This window comes from Arachis hypogaea, chromosome 1 (genome assembly GCF_003086295.3).
Source record: "Arachis hypogaea cultivar Tifrunner chromosome 1, arahy.Tifrunner.gnm2.J5K5, whole genome shotgun sequence".
NCBI classification, from domain to species: Eukaryota; Viridiplantae; Streptophyta; class Magnoliopsida; order Fabales; family Fabaceae; genus Arachis; species Arachis hypogaea.
In genome coordinates, this window is record NC_092036.1 from 54,183,684 (window position 1) to 54,197,723 (window position 14,040).

The window sequence follows — 14,040 nt, forward strand, 5'->3', positions numbered from 1 at the left end:
AAATTGAGGGACCTGAGCAAAAATCTGATTCAGAGACTGAAAAGGATTGCAGATGCTGTTGGATTCTGACCTCCCTGCACTCGAAGTGGATTTTCTGGAGCTACAGAAGCCCAATTGGCGCGCTCTTAACGGCGTTGGAAAGTAGACATCCTGGTCTTTTCAGCAATATATGATAGTCCATACTTTGCCCAAGATTTGATGGCCCAAACCGGCGTTCAAAGTCACCCTCAGAATTTCCAGCGTTAAACGCCGGAACTGGCACAAGGATGGGAGTTAAACGCCCAAACTGGCACAAAAGCTGGCGTTTAACTCCAAGAAGAGTCTCTACACGAAAATGATTCAATGCTCAGCCCAAGCACACACCAAGTGGGCCCGGAAGTGGATTTTTATGTCATTTACTCATCTCTGTAAACCCTAGGCTACTAGTTCTCTATAAGTAGGACCTTTTACTATTGTATTTGGAGCTTTTGATCATGTTTTTATGATTGAACCCTCTTTAGGAGGCTGGCCATTCGGCCATGCCTAGACCTTGTTCTTATGTATTTTCAACGGTGGAGTTTCTACACACCATAGATTAAGGTGTGGAGCTCTGCTGTACCTCGAGTATTAATGCAATTACTATTGTTCTTCTATTCAATTCCGCTTGTTCTTGTTCTAAGATATCACTTGTTCTTCAATTTGATGAATGTGATGATCCGTGACACTCATCATCATTCTCACCTATGAACGTGTGACTGACAACCACCTCCGTTCTACCTTAGATTGGGTGAATATCTCTTGGATTCCTGATACACGATGCATGGTTGATCGCCTGACAACCGAGCGCTCGCCTGACAACCGAGCCAGCCATTCCGTGAGATCAGAGTCTTCGTGGTATAGGCTAGAACTGATGGCGGCATTCAAGAGAATCCGGAAGGTCTAACCTTGTCTGTGGTATTCTGAGTAGGATTCAATGATTGAATGACTGTGACGTGCTTCAAACTCCTGAAGGCGGGGCGTTAGTGACAGACGCAAAAGAATCACTGGATTCTATTCTGGCCTGATTGAGAACCGACAGATGGATAGCCGTGCCGTGACAGGGTGCGTTGAACATTTCCACTGAGAGGATGGGAGGTAGCTACTGACAACGGTGAAACCCTTGCATAAGCTTGCCATGGAAAGGAGTAAGAAGGATTGGATGAAGACAGTAGGAAAGCAGAGAGACGGAAGGAACACAGCATCTCCATACGCTTATCTGAAATTCCCACCAATGAATTACATAAGTATCTCTATCTTTATCTTTATGTTTTATTCGTATATCATTCATATCCATTTGAGTTTGCCTGACTAAGATTTACAAGGTGACCATAGCTTGCTTCATACCAACAATCTCTGTGGGATTGACCCTTACGCGCGTAAGGTTTATTACTTGGACGACCCAGTACACTTGCTGGTTAGTTGTGCGAAGTTGTGTTTATGCCATGGTATTGAACACCAAGTTTTTGGATTCATTACCGGGGATTATTTGATTTGTGAAAAGTATTGATCACAATTTCGCGCTATCAAGTTTTTGGCGCCGTTGCCGGGGATTGTTCGAGTATGGACAACTGACGGTTCATCTTGTTGCTTAGATTAGGTATTTTTTCTTCAGAGTTCTTAAGAATGAATTCTAGAGTTTCATGATGATCTGTTGAAATCTGGCTGGCTGTGAAGCCATGTCTAATTTCATTGGACCGAGGTTTCAACTTATCATCACAAGAGCTTGTTGATTTCTATCAATCTTGCTGTTGGAGCAGTGATCTGCTAAGGCTTGGCTGGCCATTGGCCATGTCTAGTGTTTTGGACCGAAGCTTTCTTTGAAAGCTTGGCTGGCTATGAAGCCATGTCTAATTCCTGGACCGGAGTCTTAGACTAAACATTGCATGATTCCTGGAATTCTCATTAAGAATTTTGATACCTTTATTTTCTTTTTCCACTTAATTTTCGAAAAAGCACAAAAAAAATTACAAAATCATAAAATCCAAAAATATTTTATGTTTCTTGTTGAGTCTAGTGTCTCATATTAAGTTTGGTGTCAATTGCATGTTTCTGTTCTTTTTGCATTCATGCATTTGTCTTCATTTAATCTTCAAGTTGTTCTTGATGATTTCTTACTCTGATCTTTGAATTCTCTTGACTTGAGTGTTTATGTGTCTCATATGCATTATCATTAGTGTCAGTAGTATACAAACTGCTAAGTTTGGTGTCTTGCATGCATTGTTATTTGATTTTAGTTGCATTTTGATTATTCCTCACTATTAAAAATCCAAAAAAATTTTTAATTTGTGTCTTCTCAAGTCAATAATACAGAGAATTGAAGATTCAGAACATTCAGCAGAGGAATTGCACAGAAAAAGCTGGGCGTTCAAAACGCCCAGTGAGGAAGACAGACTGGCGTTTAAACGCCAGCCAGGGTGCCTGGCTGGGCGTTTAACGCCCAAAAGGGTAGAGTTTTGGGCGTTAAACGCCAGAATGTGCACCATTCTGGGCGTTTAACGCCAGGATGGCACAAGAGGGAAGATTCTGTTTTTAATGCCAATTTTTTTTCAAGTTTTCAAAATTTTTCAAAATCAAATCTTTTTCAAATCAAATCTTTTCAATCAAATGTTTTCAAAATCAATTTCTTTCTATTTTCAAAGATACTTGCTACCAATTAATGATTTGATTCAACATTTCAAGTATGTTGTCTTTTCTGTTGAGAAAGGTTTAATGTTTGAATCATATCTTTTCTTGTTAGTCAAGTCATTAATTTTTAAAATCAAATCTTTTTTTTAAAATGTTTTTCAAATCATATCTTCTCAATCACATCTTTTTAAAACTAATCATATCTTCTTAACCACATCTTTTTCAAAATAGCTTTCAATCAAATCCTTTTGATTTCTAATTTCAAATTCTTTTTCAAAAATCACTTGATTTCTTTCCCACTTTTATTTTCGAAAATCAATTAGTGTTTTTCAAAATGTTTTCAAAATTCTTTACTTAATTTTCGAATACTACTTCCCTTCTTCTCACATCCTTCTATTAATGGACTAACACTATTCCTTAATGCACAATTCGAACTCCATCTCTATTGATAAGCTCGAATTTTCTACCTCTGCCTTCTATTTTTCTTTTCCTCTGACACCTCAAGGAATCTCTATACTGTGACATATAGGATTCCACATTTTCTTGTTCTCTTCTCTTTCTTATGAGCAGGAGCAAGGACAAAAGCATTCTTGTTGAGGCTGATCCTGAACCTGAAAGGACCTTGAAGCGAAAGCTAAGAGAAGCCAAGGCACAACTCTCTGTAGAGGACCTAACAGAAATACTCAAAGAAAAAGAACCCATGGCAGCCGAAAACAACAACAATGCCAACAATGCAAGGAAGATGCTGGGTGACTTTACTGCACCTACTCCCGACTTCTATGGGAGAAGCATCTCTATCCCTGCCATTGGAGCAAACAACTTTGAGCTTAAGCCTCAATTAGTTTCTCTAATGCAACAGAATTGCAAGTTCCATGGACTTCCATTGGAAGATCCTCATCAGTTCTTAGCTGAATTCTTGCAAATCTGTGACACTGTCAAGAATAATGGGGTTGACCCTGAGGTCTATAGACTTATGCTATTCCCTTTTGCTGTAAGAGACAGAGCTAGGACATGGTTGGACTCACAACCTAAAGAAAGCCTGAACTCTTGGGAAAAGCTAGTCAATGCCTTCTTGGCAAAGTTCTTTCCACCTCAAAAATTGAGTAAGCTTAGAGTGGAAGTCCAAACCTTCAGACAGAAGGAAGGAGAATCCCTCTATGAAGCTTGGGAAAGATACAAACAATTAATCAAAAAGTGTCCCTCTGATATGCTTTCTGAATGGAGCATCATAGGTATTTTCTATGATGGTCTCTCTGAACTGTCCAAGATGTCTTTGGATAGCTCTGCTGGAGGATCTCTTCATCTGAAGAAGACGCATACAGAAGCTCAAGAGCTGATTGAAATGGTTGCAAATAACCAATTCATGTACACTTCTGAAAGGAATCTTGTGAACAATGGGACTAATCAGAAGAAAGGAGTTCTTGAGATTGACACTCTGAATGCCATATTGGCTCAAAACAAGATATTGACTCAGCAAGTCAATATGATTTCTCAAAGTCTGTCTGGAATGCAAAATGCACCAAGCAGTACTAAGGAAGCTTCATCTGAAGAAGAAGCTTATGATCCTGAGAACCCTTCAATGGAAGAGGTGAATTACATGGGAGAACCCTATGGAAACACCTATAATCCTTCATGGAGAAATCATCCAAATCTCTCATGGAAGGATCAACAGAGACCTCAACAAGGTTTCAACAATAGTAATGGTGGAAGAAACAGGTTTAGCAATGGCAAGCCTTTTCCATCATCTTCTTAGCAACAGACAGAGAGTTCTAAGCAGAACACCTCTGACTTAGCAACCATGGTCTCTGATCTAATCAAAACCACTCAAAGTTTCATGACTGAAACAAGGTCCTCCATTAGAAACTTGGAGGCACAAGTGGGTCAGCTGAGCAAGAAAATTACTGAACTCCCTCCTAGTACTCTTCCAAGCAATACAGAAGAAAATCCAAAAGGAGAGTGCAAAGCCATCAACATGGCCGAATTTGGAGAGGAGGAAGAGGCAGTGAACGCCACTGAGGAAGACCTCAATGGACGTCCACTGGCCTCCAATAAGTTCCCTAATGAGGAACCATGGGAATCTGAGGCTCAAAATGAGACCATAGAGATTCCATTGGACTTACTTCTGCCATTCATGAGCTCTTATGAGTATTCTTCCTCTGAAGAGGATGAGTATGTCACTGAAGAGCAAGTTGCCAAATACCTTGGAGCAATCATGAAGCTAAATGACAAGTTATTTGGAAATGAGACTTGGGAGGATGAACCCCCTTTGCTCACCAAAGAACTGGATAACTTGTCTAGGCAGAAATTACCTCAAAAGAGACAGGATCCTGGGAAGTTTTCAATACCTTGTACCATAGGCACCATGACCTTCAAGAAGGCCTTGTGTGACCTAGGGTCAAGTGTAAACCTCATGCCTCTCTCTGTAATGGAGAAGCTAGGGATCTTTGTGGTGCAAGCTGCAAAAATCTCACTAGAGATGGCAGACAACTCAAGAAAACAAGCTTATGGACTTGTAGAGGATGTTCTGGTAAAAGTTGAAGACCATTACATCCCTGCTGATTTCATAGTCCTAGAGACTGGGAAGTGCAAGGATGAATCCATCATCCTTGGCAGACCCTTCCTAGCCACAGCAAAGGCTGTGATTGATGTTGATAGAGGAGAATTGATCATTCAAGTGAATGAAGAATCCTTTGTGTTTAAGGCTCAAGGATATCCCTCTGTCACCATGGAGAGGAAGCATGAAGAGCTTTTCTCAAAACAGAGCCAAACAGAGCCCCCACAGTCAAACTCTAAGTTTGGTGTTGGGAGGCCACAACCAACTTCTAAGTTTGGTGTTGAACCCCCACATTCAAACTCTAAGTTTGGTGTTGGGAGGTTCCAACATTGCTCTGAGCACCTGTGAGGCTCCATAAAAGCCCACTGTCAAGCTACTGACATTAAAGAAGCGCTTGTTGGGAGGCAACCCAATGTTATATTTTATCTATTCTCTTTTGTTATTTTATGTTTTTTTGTAGGTTGATGATCATGAGAAGTCACAAAATCAATGGAAAAAGCAAAACCAGAATGAAAAACAGAAAGAAAAATAGCACACCCTGGAGGAAGAACCCACTGGCGTTTAAACGCCAGTGAGGCTAGCAGATGGGCGTTTAACGCCCAGTCTAGCACCATTCTGGGCGTTTAACGCCAGAAAGGGGCACCAGACTGGCGTTAAACGCCAGAAAGGGGCACCAGACTGGCGTTAAACGCCAGAAAAGGGCAAGCACTTGGCGTTAAACGCCAGAAATGGGCACCAGCCCGGCGTTTAACGCCAGAAATGGCTAAAAACGCATGTTTGCATGCCATTTGGTGCAGGGATGACTTTTCCTTGACACCTCAGGATCTGTGGACCCCACAGGATCCCCACCTACCCCACCACTCTCTCTCTTCTTCACCCATTCACCAATCACCTCAACTCCTCTTCCCCAAAAACCCTTCACCTATCAAATCCCATCTTTCTCTTCACCACTCACATCCATCCTTCATAAAACCCCACCTACCTCACCATTCAAATTCAAACCACTTTCCCACCCAAACCCCCCCATACATGACCGAACCATCACCCCCCCACTCCTATATAAACCCTCCTTCACTCCTTCATTTTCACACATCATAAACACTCTTTCTCCTCTTTTTGGCCGAACACAAAGCCATCCCCATCTCCCTCATTTCTTCTTCTTCTACTCTCTTCTTTCTTCTTTTGCTCAAGGACGAGCAAACCTTTTAAGTTTGATATGGTAAAAGCATTGCTTTTTGTTTTTCCATAACCATTTATAGCATCCAAGGCCGGAGAAACCTCTAGAAAGAGGAAAGGGAAGGCAAAAGCTTCCACCTCCGAGTCATGGGAGATGGAGAGATTCATCTCAAGGGTGCATCAAGACCACTTCTATGAAGTTGTGGCCTTGAAGAAGGTGATCCCCGAGGTCCCTTTTTCACTCAAAAAGAGTGAATATCCGGAGATCCGACATGAGATCCGAAGAAGAGGTTGGGAAGTTCTTACCAACCCCATTCAACAAGTCAGAATCTTAATGGTTCAAGAGTTCTATGCCAATGCATGGATCACCAAGAACCATGATCAAAGTGTGAACCCGGATCCAAAGAATTGGCTTACTATGGTTCGGGGGAAATACTTGGTTTTTAGTCCAAAAAATGTAAGGTTGGCATTCAACTTGCCCATGATGCAAGGAGATGAACATCCTTACACTAGAAGGGTCAACTTTGATCAAAGGTTGGACCAAGTCCTCACAGTCATATGTGAAGAGGGCGCCCAATGGAAGAGAGATTCAAGAGGGAAGCCGGTTCAATTGAGAAGGCATGACCTCAAACCCGTGGCTAGAGGATGGTTGGCGTTTATCCAACGCTCAATCATTCCCACTAGCAACCGGTCCAAAGTTACTATAGACCGGGCTATCATGATTCATAGCATCATGATTGGAGAAGAAATAGAAGTTCATGAGGTGATATCCCAAGAACTCTATAAGGTGGCAGACAAGTCCTCTACCTTGGCAAGGTTAGCCTTTCCTCATCTCATTTGTCACCTCTGTTATTCGGTTGGAGTTGACATAGAGGGAGACATACCTATTGATGAGGACAAGCCCATCACTAAGAAAAGGATGGAGCAAACAAGAGACCCCTCTCATCATGAGATCCCTGAGATGCCTCAAGGGATGCACTTTCCTCCACAAAACTATTGGGAGCAACTAAACACCTCCCTAGGAGAATTGAGTTCCAACATGGGACAACTAAGGGTGGAGCACCAAGAACATTCCATTCTCCTCCATGAAATTAGAAAAGATCAAAGAATCATGAGAGAGGAGCAACAAAGACAAGGAAGAGAAATTGAGGAGCTCAAGCACTCCATAGGATCTTCAAGAGGAAGAACAGGCCGCCATCACTAAGGTGGACCCGTTCTTTAATTTCCTTGTTCTTTATTTTCCTATTTTTCGAAAATTATGCTTGTGTTTATCTATGTTTGTGTCTTGTGATCATTAGTGTCTTATTGTCTATGCCTTAAAGTTATGAATGTCCTATGAATCCATCACCTTTCTTGAATAAAAAAATGTTCTTAATTGAAAAAGAAAAGAATTGCATGAATTTTGAATTTTATAACAGTTTAATTATTTTGATGTGGTGGCAATACTTTTGTTTTCTGAATGTATGCTTAAACAGTGCATATGTCTTTTGAATTTGTGGTTCATGAATGTTGGCTCTTGAAAGAATGATGAAAAAGGAGAAATGTTACTGAGCGGATAATTTGTACGCTTTTTGGCATTGTTTTTAGTATGTTTTTAGTATGATCTAGTTAGTTTTTAGTATATTTTTATTAGTTTTTAGTTAAAATTCACTTTTCTGGACTTTACTATGAGTTTGTGTGTTTTTCTGTGATTTCAGGTATTTTCTGGCTGAAATTGAGGGACCTGAGCAAAAATCTGATTCAGAGACTGAAAAGGACTGCAGATGCTGTTGGATTCTGACCTCCCTACACTCGAAGTGGATTTTCTGGAGCTACAGAAGCCCAATTGGTGAGCTCTCAACGGCGTTGGAACGTAGACATCCTGGTCTTTCCAGCAATATATGATAGTCCATACTTTGTCCAAGATTTGATGGCCCAAACTGGCGTTCAAAGTCACCCTTAGAATTTCCAGCGTTAAACGCCGGAACTGGCACAAGGATGGGAGTTAAACGCCCAAACTGGCACAAAAGCTGGCGTTTAACTCCAAGAAGAGTCTCTATACGAAAATGCTTTAATGCTCAGCCCAATCACACACCAAGTGGGCCCGGAAGTGGATTTTTATGTCATTTACTCATCTCTGTAAACCCTAGGCTACTAGTTCTCTATAAGTAGGACCTTTTACTATTGTATTTGGAGCTTTTGATCATGTTTTTATGATTAAACCCTCTTTGGGAGGCTGGCCATTCGGCCATGCCTAGACCTTGTTCTTATGTATTTTCAACGGTGGAGTTTCTACACACCATAGATTAAGGTGTGGAGCTCTGCTGTACCTCGAGTATTAATGCAATTACTATTATTCTTCTATTCAATTCCGCTTGTTCTTGTTCTAAGATATCACTTGTTCTTCAATTTGATGAATGTGATGATCCGTGACACTCATCATCATTCTCACCTATGAACGTGTGACTGACAACCACCTCCGTTCTACCTTAGATTGGGTGAATATCTCTTGGATTCCTGATACACGATGCATGGTTGATCGCCTGACAACCGAGCGCTCGCCTGACAATCGAGCCAGCCATTCCGTGAGATCAGAGTCTTCGTGGTATAGGCTAGAACTGATGGCGGCATTCAAGAGAATCCGGAAGGTCTAACCTTGTCTGTGGTATTCTGAGTAGGATTCAATGATTGAATGACTGTGACGTGCTTCAAACTCCTTAAGGCGGGGCGTTAGTGACAGACGCAAAAGAATCACTGGATTCTATTCCGGCCTGATTGAGAACCGACAGATGGATAGCCGTGCCGTGACAGGGTGCGTTGAACATTTCCACTGAGAGGATGGGAGGTAGCCACTGACAACGGTGAAACCCTTGCATAAGCTTGCCATGGAAAGGAGTAAGAAGGATTGGATGAAGACAGTAGGAAAGCAGAGAGACGGAAGGAACACAGCATCTCCATACGCTTATCTGAAATTCCCACCAATGAATTACATAAGTATCTCTATCTTTATCTTTATGTTTTATTCGTATATCATTCATATCCATTTGAGTTTGCCTGACTAAGATTTACAAGGTGACCATAGCTTGCTTCATACCAACAATCTCTGTGGGATCGACCCTTACTCGCGTAAGGTTTATTACTTGGACGACCCAGTACACTTGCTGGTTAGTTGTGTGAAGTTGTGTTTATGCCATGGTATTGAACACCAAGTTTTTGGATTCATTACCGGGGATTATTTGATTTGTGAAAAGTATTGATCACAATTTCGCGCTATCAAGTTTTTGGCGCCGTTGCCGGGGATTGTTCGAGTATGGACAACTGACGGTTCATCTTGTTGCTTAGATTAGGTATTTTTTCTTCAGAGTTCTTAAGAATGAATTCTAGAGTTTCATGATGATCTGTTGAAATCTGGCTGGCTGTGAAGCCATGTCTAATTTCATTGGATCGAGGTTTCAACTTATCATCACAAGAGCTTGTTGATTTCTATCAATCTTGCTGTTGGAGCAGTGATCTGCTAAGGCTTGGCTGGCCATTGGCCATGTCTAGTGTTTTGGACCGAAGCTTTCTTTGAAAGCTTGGCTGGCTGTGAAGCCATGTCTAATTCCTGGACCGGAGTCTTAGACTAAACATTGCATGATTCCTGGCGTTTAACTCCAGACAGCAGCATGTACTTGGCGTTCAACGCCATGTTACGTCGTCGATTTCCGAATAAAGTATAGACTATTATATATTGCTGGAAAGCTCTGGATGTCGACTTTCCAAAGCCGTTGAGAGCGCGCTAATTGGAGTTCTGTAGCTCCAGAAAATCCATTTCGAGTGCAGGGAGGTCAGATTCCAACAGCATCAGCAGTCCTTTTGTCAGCCTTTTTCAGAGTTTTGCTCAAGTCCCTCAATTTCAGCCAGATTTTACCTGAAATCACAGAAAAACACACAAACTCATAGTAAAGTCTAGAAATGTGAATTTAACATAAAAACTAATGAAAACATCCCTAAAAGTAGCTTAAACTTACTAAAAACTACCTAAAAACAATGCCAAAAAGCGTATAAATTATCCGCTCATCACAACACCAAACTTAAATTGTTGCTTGTCCCCAAGCAACTGAAAATCAATTAGGATAAAAAGAAGAGAGTATACTATAAATTCTAAAATATCAATGAGTATTAATTATAATTAGATGAGCGGGACTTGTAGCTTTTTGCTTCTGAACAGTTTTGGCATCTCACTTTTTCCTTTGTAGTTTAGAGTGATTGGCGTCTCTGGGAACTTAGAATTTTGGATAGTGTTATTGACTTTCCTAGTTAAGCATGTTGATTCTTGAACACAGCTACTTATGAGTCTTGGCCGTGGCCCTAAGCACTTTGTTTTCCAGTATTACCACCGGATACATAAATGCCACAGACACATAACTGGGTGAACCTTTTTTAGATTGTGACTTAGCTTTGCTAGAGTCCCCAGTTAGTGGTGTCCAGAGCTCTTAAGCACACTCTTTTGCTTTGGATCACGACTTTAACCACTCAGTCTCAAGCTTTTCACTTGGACCTTCATGACACAAGCACATGGTTAGGGACAGCTTGATTTAGCCGCTTAGGCCTGGATTTTATTTCCTTGGGCCCTCCTATCCATTGATGCTCAAAGCCTTGGATCCTTTTTACCCTTGCCTTTTGGTTTTAAGGGCTATTGGCTCTTTCTGCTTGCTTTTTCTTTTTCTCTCTTTTTTTTTTGTTTTTTTTTCGCCATTTTTTTGTAAGCTTTTGCTTTTTCACTGCTTTTTCTTGCTTCAAGAATCAATTTCATGATTTTTCAGATCCTCAATAACATTTCTCTTTGTTCATCATTCTTTCAAGAGCCAACAATTTTAACACTCATAAACAACAATATCAAAAGACATATGCACTGTTCAATCATTCATTCAGAAAACAAGAGTATTGTCACCACATTAATATAATTAAATTAAATTCAAGGATAAATTCGAAATTCATGTACTTCTTGTTCTTTTGAATTAAAACATTTTTCATTTAAGAGAGGTTAAGGACTAATGGATTTATTCATAGCTTTAAGGCATGGTTACATACTAATGATCATGAAGTAAAGACACAAAACATAGATAAACACAACATTAAAAACCGAAAAGCAGAAAGAAATAAGAACAAGGAATGAATCCACCTTTAGTGGCGTCTTCTTCTTGAAGGACCAATGATGTTCTTTTTGAGCTCCTCTATGTCTCTTCCTTGCTTCTGTTGAATGATTCCTAGTAATTTTGGTGTTTCTACCCTCAGTTGCTTCCAATATTTGTGTGGAGGACAACTTATCCCCTGAGGTATCTCAGGGATCTCTTGATTTGCAGCCACATGTTCTACCACTGAGCTATGACGGCTTTATATGAGTCTTTCCATCTCCCAAGACTCAGAGGTGGAAGCTTTTGTCTTCCCTTTGAGGTTTCTCTGGCCTTAGGTGCCATTAATGGTAATGGAAAAGCAAAAAAAGCTATGCTTTTACCACATCAAACTTAAAATATTGCTCGCCCTCGAGCAAGAGAAGAAAGAAGAGAGGAAGAAGAAGAAGAAGAAAATGGAGGTGAGTGAGGGGAGATGGATTCGGCTATATGGGTGGGATTGGGTGGGAAAGAGAAGTTGAATTGTAAAGGTAGGTGGGGTGTATGGGGAAGAGTGGATAGATGTAGGTGGTGAATGAAAAACAGAAGGGATGACCATGAATGGAAAGAGAGAGGGCGAGGTAGGTGGGGATCCTGTGAGGTCCACAGATCCTGAGGTGTCAAGGAATTCCATCCCTGCACCAAATAGGCATGTAAAATGCCTTTGCACACCATTCTGGCATTTAAACGCCCATTGGTGCACATTCTGGGCGTTCAACGCCCATGTAAAGCATGTTTCTGGCGTTGAACGCCAGTTTCATGCTTGTTACTGGCGTTCAGCGCCAGTTTTTCCTCTCTGGGCACATTCCTGGCGTTCAGCGCCAGAATGTTGCTTGTTTCTGGCGTTCAGCGCCAGAATGATGCTCTGTTCTGGCGTTGAACGCCAGCCAGATGCATCTTACTGGCGTTGAACGCCAGCCTGTGCGTCCTCCAGGGTGAAAAATTTTTTCTTCTGCTGTTTTTGATTCTGTTTTTAATTTTTATGATTTTTTCGTGACTCCTCATGATCATGTACCTAATAAAACACAAAATAACAGTAAAATAGAATAAAATAAAAATTAGATAAATAAAATTGGGTTGCCTCCCAACAAGCGCTTCTTTAATGTCAATAGCTTGACAGTGGCTCTCATGGAGCCACAAGGTGATCAGGTCAATGTTGTATAGTTGCCAACACCAAACTTAGAGTTTGGATAAGGGGTCTTGACACCAAACTTAGAGTTTGGTTGTGGCCTCACAACACCAAACTTAGAGTTTGACTGTGTGGGCTTTTCTTGACTCTGAACTGAGAGAAGCTCTTCATGCTTACTCTCTTTTGTCACAGAGGGATGACCATGTGCCTTAAACACAAGGTAGTCCCCATTTAATTGAAGGACTAATTCACCTCTGTTGACATCTATCACAACTTCTGCTGTGGCTAGGAAAGGTCTTCCAAGGATGATGCAATCATCCTCTTCCTTCCTAGTGTCTAAGATTATGAAATCAGCAGGGATGTAAAGGTCTTCAACCTTTACTAACACGTCCTCTACTATTCCATAAGCTTGTCTCAATGACTTGTCTGCCAGTTGTAATGAGAACAAGGCAGGTTGTACCTCAATGATCCCCAGCTTCTCCATTACAGAGAGTGGCATAAGATTTATCCCTGACCCTAGATCACATAGAGCCTTTTCAAAAGTCATGGTGCCTGTGGTACAAGGTATTAAGAACTTGCCAGGATCTTGTTTCTTTTGAGGTAGAATTTGCTGAATTCAGGTATTCACTAATGAGCAAGGGAGGTTCACTTTCCCAAGTCTCATTACCAAACAACTTGGCATTCAGCTTCATGATAGCTCCTAAATATTGAGCAACTTGCTCTCCAGTTACATCTTCATCCTCTTCAGAGGATGAATAGTCTTCAGAGCTCATGAATGGTAGAAGGAGATTTAATGGAATCTCTATGGTCTCTATATGAGCCTCAGATTCCTTTGGATCCTTAATAGGAGACTCCTTCTTGCTTGAAGGACGTCCCAGGAGGTCTTCCTCACTAGGATTTTCGTCCTCCTCCTCCCTTGTGCATTCGGCCACATTGATCACATCAATGGCCTTGCACTCTCCTTTTGGATTCTCTTCTGTATTGCTTGGGAGAATACTGGGAGGAGTTTTAATAACTTTCTTACTCAGCTGGCCCACTTGTGCCTCCAAATTTCTGATGGAGGATCTTGTTTCATTCATGAAACTGAAAGTGGCCTTTGACAGATCAGAGACTATATTGGCTAAATTAGAAGTGTTTTGTTCAGAATTCTCTGTCTGTTGCTGAGAAGATGATGGATATGGCTTGCTATTCCTCAGCCTATTGCGTCCACCATTGTTAAAGCCTTGTTGAGGCTTTTGTTGATCCTTCCATGAGAAATTTGGATGATTTCTCCATGATGAGTTATAGGTGTTTCCATAAGGTTCACCCATGTAATTAACCTCTGCCATGGCAGGGTTCTCATGATCATAAGCTTCTTCAGAAGCTGCCTCTTTAGTACTGTTGGATGCATGTTGCCATCCATTTAG

The 14,040-nt window shown here is 41.2% G+C and overlaps 1 non-coding gene across 1 annotated transcript; it reads right to left on the minus strand.

The window, feature by feature from the left end:
• Positions 1-3,748: 3,748 nt before the first annotated feature.
• Positions 3,749-3,856, minus strand: LOC112716776 (small nucleolar RNA R71). Its single transcript, XR_003160467.1, has one exon. It is a non-coding gene; the product is annotated as a small nucleolar RNA R71 (small nucleolar RNA).
• Between the last annotated feature and the right edge of the window lie 10,184 nt (positions 3,857-14,040).